Source organism: Phoca vitulina, unplaced genomic scaffold (genome assembly GCF_004348235.1).
Source record: "Phoca vitulina isolate PV1807 unplaced genomic scaffold, GSC_HSeal_1.0 scaffold78, whole genome shotgun sequence".
Taxonomy (NCBI): Eukaryota; Metazoa; Chordata; class Mammalia; order Carnivora; family Phocidae; genus Phoca; species Phoca vitulina.
In genome coordinates this window covers 1,618,347-1,627,268 of record NW_022589781.1, presented here as the reverse complement: position 1 = coordinate 1,627,268, position 8,922 = coordinate 1,618,347, and the positions used below count along the sequence as shown (strand labels likewise).

General features: G+C 58.7%; 1 protein-coding gene across 6 annotated transcripts in view; it reads left to right on the top strand.

The window, feature by feature from the left end:
• CNIH3 (cornichon family AMPA receptor auxiliary protein 3) overlaps window positions 1–8,922 on the top strand; it is a 127,746-nt gene that overhangs the window by 41,849 nt on the left and 76,975 nt on the right. The window lies entirely within an intron of this gene.

The window sequence follows — 8,922 nt, the reverse complement described above, 5'->3', positions numbered from 1 at the left end:
AGCCCTCCGGGTCTGTGTGGGAGTGGGGGGCTGTGACTCCTGGGGGGTCCCCTCATCCGGCCCCCCAAGCCCTCCGGGTCTGTGTGGGAGTGGGGGGCTTAGATGAGCAGGGTGTGCTGGTGTGAGAGCGGCTGGAGCCCCCGGGCCTTGTCACGTGCGTGTGTGCTGGCTCGCACCCACGGCCTCAGTGCAGTCTCTGGGCTCTGCTTCTCCATCTGTAGGGACAGCTGAGGCCCCTTTCTGCTCTGCCCCCCGCCTCCCTGTAGCGCCTCAGTGCTCCCAGCCTGAGCAACAGGTGCGACGGGCACTTTGACAGGAGCGGCTTCTTTGCGAATGGTGTTGGTGTCCACGGCGTCTGGGGGCCCCTTGTGCTCTGGAGGTTCAGACTCAGAGCCCTTTGCCTCCCCGTCCGGCGATCCTCTGAGCCGTTTATTTACCCCTCAGCATCCCCAGTGCCTTTCCGAGCTGCCCTGTGCTTGGTGGTGTCTGTGCCCAGGCTGGGAGGGGCCGGGGGGCCAGGTGACTCGGAAACGCTTTCCGGGCCCCGCCCACCGTTGTGAACCAGGGGTGCTGGGGGCTCTGAGCCCAAGGGACGTCGTCCACCAGCTGCCAAGATGTCCTTTGTGCATGTCATTGCTCGAGGGAGGGCAGGGACGGCTGGGGTGGGCTGCAGGCCCCTGCTTGTCATTTCCCGGGCGGCAGATCTGACGGTGGAGGAGGGAGGACCAGCGTGAGGACGGGTTGAGGTGGCCGGTTTCCTGCGAAACCGTTGACTTTCGGTCAGGGTCACTCTGAATTACTTTACTTGGTGCTGTGTTTGCCTCCTTGCTCAGGCAGGTGCCGTTCCCGTGGGCCTCTGAGGCTCGCTCCAGTGTCGCTGGGGTGTGGCGCCGCGGTTAGGGTTCTCACGCCAAGGGGAGGGTCCGGGCCTGGGCGAAGCCTCCCGGTGACCCGGGTGCCCCCGGCCGCTGCCCTGACCTGTGGCACCTGCTGCCTGGTGAGGGGTTCAGCCCCGGGCAGGACGGGCTGGGCGCCATTATGAGGGGAGGGGAGCGGATAGGAAGGCCCCCCGCCCCGCCCGCCAGGCATTTCCCGGGAATAGTGCCCAAACATGACCACCTGTGCCCCCTGGACCTGCGCAGCACCCATCCCCCGCTGGCCCCTCTGGGGTCCCCACTCTTACTCAATGACGCTGTCCTCTTCCCAGGCCCCCGGGGCGCCCTGACTGCAGCCACCCTAGACAGTGCCTCCTGGCTCTCCGTCCCGGTCCTGTCCGTGGAGACTCGGGGCCTTGTGGGCACCTTCCCTCCTTGGTTTCCCAGTGCGGCCACCAGCACAGCCCAGGAGCCCGAGTTCTCAGGCCCCAAAGGAAGCCAGGCACGCATCCACATCGTGATGTGTGGGGGGGAGACGTGCTGAGCGCACAGTCTCGCGGGGCCTCTGCAGGATCCCCGGGCCTATTTGGAGCGCGGGCGCCTTTCCCCAGCAACGGGGGCCGGCTGTCAGAGGCTGCGGGCCGCTGCCCCCAGCACTCCTGCTGTCTCCTCTGTCACGTTCTGGCCTCTGTCCCGGGACGGGACACTGGCCTGTCCCCACCGAGGCTTCCCGAGACCGCCGGGCTCCCGCTTTCCTTCCGCAGGAGCAGTTAACGGAAAACAACCGGGGTGTCGGTGGGGCGAATCCGGGCAGTGCTGGTTGATTTGTCGAGAAGGCTAAGCAGCTGCACTCCACCCGTGGAGAGGCCTGTGGGTCGCTGTCCATCCATCCGTCCGTCCGTCCGTCTGTCCGTCGGATAGTGCGCAGTCGGTGAGAGACAGCACCCTGGGAAGCCTGCTGCTTGTTGCTCCCATGGCTTGCTGTACCAGCTGTTTGTCCCCTGCGTCTGGGTTTCCTTCCGGTTGTTCTAGATCAGCGGGTCTCAAACTCCCGGGTGCATGCGAGTCACCCAATTCCGACGATTCCTGCCCCTGGGGTTGTGGTTTGGGCAAGAGGGCCGGTTGTGCTGTTTGGACACGGGAATGTGTCAGCGATGCTTGGCCTATGTGGCTGTTTTGTGCCGTTCCGTGGAGCGTGGGCATCGCCGTGGAAGTCGTGCTGGTGGAGCGCTGACCCCTCCGGGCCCCGTTCTATAGGCAGGGACCCCATGTCCTCTGCGTTCTGTTATGTAGATCCTAGAGTTATCTGCTTTTCAGTTGGGAGGTGGAGGCACAGAAGGTTTGCCTGTGGTCACACAGGAGTGCGTGGCCAAGCCGGACTGCTCCTGGGCCGCCTGCCCCCCAGCACGGCCCTGGCCACGTCTTGCTGCTCCCCTCTGCTGTGGCTCGCCTCCCGGGAACCGTTCCAAGCTCTCTGTGCTCTGTAGCTAGAGATTTGTCAGTTTTTATTATTTATTTTTAAAGATGTATTTACTTAGAGAGAGAGCGTGTGAGTAGAGGGAGGGGGACAAGCAGCCTCCCCCCTGAGCACGGAGCCGGACACGGGGCTCGATCCCACGACCCCGAGATCATGACCTGAGCCGAAATCAAGAGTCGGATCCTCAACTGAGTCCCCCAATGCCCCCATTTGTTTGTTTTTAAGGAGAATGATCAGTGTCTCTGATTTCTCGTGGTCCTAGAACCGCACGTGTACGAGTAGCTCCGATGGAAGGAAAGCGAGACGTGGTTGGTGCCTCATCTTGGCACAGAAAGCCTGGCCCTCTGGGGTTTAGGCAGGAGGAGAAGGGGGACATTGTGAACAGGCGCTGCTCTGGGCGGTAAAGTCCGAGAGGACTCTGAAGGGACGCTTGTCCGGGCAGCTGAACACACAAGTCAGGAAGCGGCCCTCTTCCGAGGCGGGTCCTGGACGCACCTGCAGGCTGTCTGTGCCCTGCTGGTGGCGGCAGGCATGTGCGTGCGGAGTGCGCACTCTGGTTGTAGCTCGTACAGGCCTGTCCTCAAACGCACTTCCTCGTTCCACAGCCGTCACCCAGGAACCAAGGAGCAAGACAAGGCCGGCCCTGGAGGGCACAGCAGTGCGCTGGGGAAAACGCGGCGTCTGAGCAGGTGCTCCGGGCGGCGGTGGCCACAGAGCATCTTAGCCGCAGAATCTTTTGGATGGGGTTCCTGTCTCATCTACATTAGAGAACTAGATACGGGGCAGTAAGATGCACACATAACCCGGTCTTGCTTGACCCCCGCAGGTCAGCTCGACTGCAGTGACCTGGGCAGGCCCGTGAGTCGCGGAAGCCAGGCCAGGAGCGGCAGGTTTGGTGAACGAGGGGGAGCCTGCCTTCGTGAAGGCCGGCAGCCTGCATGCTGTGGCCGGAGGCTCGGGGCGCGTGGGGCAAGCCCGGGCAACAAGGGACCCCGGAGTCTCCGAAGCTGGTGGGTGTTGGTGGGGCCGTGTGACTCCAAGTGTGGTGTTTGGACTGTGGCAGAGCCCGGTGACCCTGGGACCTCTGCCACCGGAAGTCCCACAGAGGCAGGACCCAAGTCCACTCCTGGCTGCTGTGTGGAGGAGACTGTGAGCACCTCTCCCGGTACTTTGGAACCGGTGTGGCGGCTGTGGAGCTGGACTCCAGAAGCCGGGAGAGGGCGTGGGGCGCACGGCGTCCAAGGGCCCCTCAGCTCCGATGCCCGCCTGGGCGCGTGTGTTGCATTGACGCGAACTCTATGACTCTGGGGAGGAGAAGGGCATCCTAAGGACCCCTGCCCGGCTGTCTTTGCTCTTGTCCGGTAGTTAAGTTTCTCCTGGCTGCCGGCGCGGACCCCTGACCCTGTCGACCGCCTCGCGGTCAGCTCGAGACCGGCGCTTCCCCCAGGCTGCAGCGTCACCCGCCGCCACTAGGGGGACGAGGCTCGGGTGACACGGGGCCTCCAGCCCCGGAGCGTTTCCAACCCGCTCTGAAGTCTGGGCTGCATGACACCATCTCTGTGCTCCCATGTGCCCATTTCCAAAGTACGGTGGGCAGTGAGGCCCGATGGAGGTCCTGCCGCGGGGCTGGCCCGGTCTGGCAGGTGGCGGCATGCTCGGAGCCCCTGTGGTTACCCCGTGTTGCCGTCCATTCCAGCCTGGACACCTAAACACAGGCACATGCCAAACCCACTCCCGTTCACTCCCGCCAGCCGGAGGAATCTCCCGTTCCCTGAAGGAGGTGGGAGGCCGTGGGAGATGCACAAGAGAGCCTGGGCCGTGTTTAGTTCCTCAGTCAGACCATCTCTCGCCCTTGGCTGTGCACGGTGGATTTTCAGCCCTGTGCGGGCAGTCCTCGGGCAAACTGGTCGTGTTGAAGTTTATGCTTATGTACTGAGCACCCATTGGTCAGTCACTGCTGGGACATTCAGGACATGTGCAGAGAAAGACAGGGATCTTTCATCTGAGGTCTGCGATGGAGGTTCCAGTGAAGGCCTCATCTGACTGGGGGCATCACGGAGAGGTGGCCTTTATGTGGGCCGGAGCATCCAGACAGATGGATGGCAGGCGAAGGACGGACGGATTAGTCCAGACGGTCAGGATGCATTCGAGAGAACTCGTCAGGAGTCTGGCGTGGCTTGTCCACAGAGTATGATCTCTGAGTAGGGACCGAGGTGGAATAGGAATGTCTGATCCCCTGCAGCCCTGTGGGCTGGGGGACTCGGGTAAGCAGAAGGTGGCTAAGGATTGCTGGTGGGGACTTGGTTCGGCGTGGCCAGCGCGGTGGCAGGAAGTTGCCACCCCAGACTGAAGGTCAGGACAGGAACCAGAGCAGCGAGCTGCCTCAGAGGCCCCAGGAGAAGGTGTAGCTCAGACACCTGGGAGAACTTGAAAGAAACGAGCTACCAAGCCATGAAAAGACAGGGAAGAAAATTAAATGCTTGTTACTAAGCAGGAGAGGCCAGTCTGAAAAGGCTCCATCCTGTGTGATTCTGGAAAAGGCCAAGCTGTGGGGGCCGGAAAAGATCAGGGGTGGCCCACTGTCAAGGGAGGGAGGGGTGAACAGGAGAGCATGGGGGATTGCGAGGGCCGAGAAGCTACTCGGAGTGACACTATAATGGTGGACACCTGTCATTAGACCTGTGTCCGGACCCTCAGAATGCACGGCACCCGGAGTGAACCCTCATGTGAGCTGTGGACTTCGGGTACTTCTAGTATGTTGATGTGGGTTCATCAATTGAACAAATGCCCCACTCTAGTGGGGACATTGATAACGGGGAGGCTGTGCATAGGTGGACCGGGAGTCTATGGGAAATCTGTGTGTCTTCCACTCAGTTTTGCTGTGTACTTAAAACCGCTCCAAAAAATAAAGTCTACTAAAAAAACAACTAGGGAAAATGTGTGGTAACCCCAGTCCTAGAGAAGACAAAGGCTGATGGGCTGAGCCCCCCAGAGCCCAGCATCTGTGGCTGGGTGGTCGAGTGGTCAGAGAGAAAGCAGGTGGGAAGCAGCCAGTGCGGGGACAGGAAGTGCCTGTCAGGAGATGTCAGAGCATCAGTCGGTGCTCCCAGATTGGCACAGTGAGCCCGCAGGGGCAGGGTCTGGGGGGTCAGGCTGGCTCCGGGCATCAGTGGCAGGTGGATAAGAAATGACTTAAAAGTCACTGAAGGCTTTGAACCCCTCTGAGGGGTGCCGGTCACAGAGCCGGGCGGGGGCTTTTGGAGAGGAATGTTGATGAGCTCTTTTCTGGGCATGCTGACCTTGAGGTCTGGAGGAAGGTGGGGAGGGAGCGCGGATGTCCGGCCGGGAGTTATCAGTCTAGAGGTGGTGGTGGAACGAGGGGGAAGGGGTGAGTTCACCAAAGGAAAGATCGTACAGTGCTCATTCATCAAATGTCTGTTGGCACCAGAGACAGGAATAGGCAATCCTCAGTCTTCAGAGCCATTTAGGGGCAAAGAGCAGTGTTGGGGCTCAGGGAGAGGTTTGCTCATTAGCTCGTTAAGGGGATCTTCGCAGGAATATCTGCATTCCCCCCCTCCCCTGGGAGGTTTCCCAAGGAGACGCAGGTATAAGGATCCTGGCTCAGCCCCTAGTTGTGGTGCTGAACTGCAGCCTGGGGCTCCTGGTCAGCCTGCGAGTGGGAGTTTCTACCTCCTGTAAGCTCAGATCCAGAGCTTAGCACTGCCTAGCCCCCATGCCCCGGGGTGTCACGGAGCTGAGGAAGGTGGCAGGCATCCTGAGCTCTCAGCACACAGGGCACCTGCCCACCAGTAGGCAGTGGGATCGTGATCGGGGCGGGAGGAGCCAGGAGCTTCTCAGCCCCTCTGTTAGTGAGGGGAATGGCAGGCCCAGAGGTGGTGATTTACCCTGAGTGTGAATAATCTGCGGTCCCTTGTTCCTTGAGTTTCTTTCTTTCTGCATGCCTGGCCCGTGCAGCCAGCCCGGAAGTGGGCGGGCTTCCCTTGAATGTTGTGCACAGGGCATGGTAGGAAGGATAACGGCCCCACAGCCTGCTACTGTGTTCCTTTATGTAGCGAAAGGGACTTTGCAGATGGGATTAAATTAAGGATACGGAGATGGGGAAGGGGTTTTCTGCTGGGCCCAATGTAACCATGAAGGGCCTTTGGCAAAGGAGGCAGGAGGGCCAGGGTGATGTGGTGAGGAAACAGATTCTCCCCCGGAGCCTCCAGAAGGAAGGCAGCCTTGCTGATACCGGATCTCAGCCCTGTGTGACCCGTTTCAGAATTCTTGCCTCCACGTAAGCCGTGACGTTCGTGGCAATTTGATACAGTAGATATAGGAAAAAATACACCAACATATACCTATTTTCCAGTATATACCTGAAATCTTGGTACATAATAGATGCTCAATGTCATTTATTGGATGAATAACGAACTGCACATTTACCTCCAACCCAGTAGGGTTCTCTCTACTTGGCTTCGTTTGGCTTCACAGAAACTCAGGGGGAAACTTGGCCCAAGCAAAGAAACCCCCAGGGGCCCCTCTGTTCATTGCAAAACCATCAGTTCTCCCCGGTCCGAAGCCCCAGATGCAGCATCCGCCGGGGAGGCTCTCCACCGGGGGGGGCTGGTTCACTGCCCGTCTCTGGCTTGCCCTGCGCTGCTTTTATTCTCTCGCGTTGCAAATCCAAGTGGAGGAGGACTGAGTGTGTACCCTGTGCTTCACGGAATCTTTGAGGCCTTTGAATTGGCAGAAATTTCCAGTAAGCGAGGTGTGGCTCCTGCCCTTGAGGTGTTCACATGGGCCACAGGTGTTCACATGGGCTACATGGGCCACAGGTATGACATGTAATTGTCTACAGAAGTGCTGTTCTGTGGGCCCCAAGTGCTGTGTGTGTGTGCGTGGGGGGGACAGCTGAAGCTCTGCGTTGCACACAACCCAAGTGTCCTGAAAGAGCATTTCCTAACACAGGGTGGCGGCCACGCCGGCCACACGGCAACAGCTTCTGAGGCTGGGGCATCCTTGCGGGCTGAGTGGGGAACCTTGCTCGGGATGCTATGTCTGGGGCGTGGGCCAGGGATCTCCTGCCTGAGCTGTGCGCGTCAGTGGGCAGAGGTGTCCCTGCACCCTGACCAAGCAGGGAGGCTCACAGGATGCATGCTTCTGAGAAGCTGCACAGACTAACCCACTTAATCCTAAGCACTTGGGATTAGGCCTCTTGAGGCCCACATATACGTTTACGTAAAACCATATGCAGATAAGTGCCAGAGCCCAGTGGCCCGGCCCCGCTGTCTTACTTGGGAAGGCGGCCCCTGACCCCGCTACCCTTGAGTTTGGTTGTTTTTGGCTCTGGGACTCAGTCTGTTGCGTTGGCACGTGTGGGGCTGGGGAGGGCGTGGGGAGCATGGAAGGAGGACTGTTCCAGTTTAAGTAGCCACAACAGCAAAACTCTTATAGCAGATTGGAACAGTTTTCTGTTCACGTGGGGTTTCAGAGGTCGGATACACCGTCGTCCTGGAAATAAGAGGCGAGGAAAAGATTTGTCAGAACCTAGCTCCTGAGATCATAATTGAGGAGAAGACTCCCTGGCTCTCTGGTGCAGCACCCCACTGGTACCACCGGGCCCAGCACGGCTCCCCACCGGCCCAGCTGAGGGTCTGGACTCCTCGGGCAAAGTGAGGCAGGAGGTGTGGAGTCCATGTGTTCAGTATAGACGCCGGCTTGACAGGGTCCTTCTGGTGCCAGGTCCTCAGCTTTCCGTGTGCTTGTTCAGATGGCGGTGGGCTGGAGATCGAGCGAGCGAGAGGGAGATATGACACACATGCACACAGGTAGGCAGGCATGCACATGCATGCACATGCACACACCACAGGAAGACACGCACACACATGTACATGCATGCACACAGAGACAGACGCTCACGTGCACACGCATGCACACAAGCCAGGCATGCACACATGCACACACATAGACAGGCATGTACACACAGGTAGGTATGCACACATGCACATACATGTGCAGATGTGAATGCACACATGCGCACACACAGATAGGCATGCGCACACACAGACAGGCATGCACACACAGACAGGCATGCACACACACATGCACACATACAGGTAGGCAGGCATGCACACACAGGCACACACATGCACATACATGCACACAGCTCAAAACTAATGAACAGTGAGCCTGGTGCAGTCAGCAGCTGCTATGATGTGGTTTATTTGGTTGGAAGTGCGTTTGGAGTGACAATAGTTAGAAAAGCAGGGGGTATAAAAAACCCTAGTAAAACAGCTTTGCGGGGTATTTTCCTGATTATATGAATATTTTATGCTTATTATAAAAATGCAAACAGCATGGGAATGGTGTGAGGAAGCCGTCCAGTGAGGACTTTCACATCTCTTTCTGTGAACATACGTGTGCATAATTGTACATAAATGGAATTATATGGAATTACATCACACATTCTGTGTTTTTTACCATGACTTAAACTGGTTTTTCTTGCTGTTTTGTGTAACTGCTCCCTCCAGCCACAGTGCCCCCCAGCATCCCCCACCCCGTACTCGG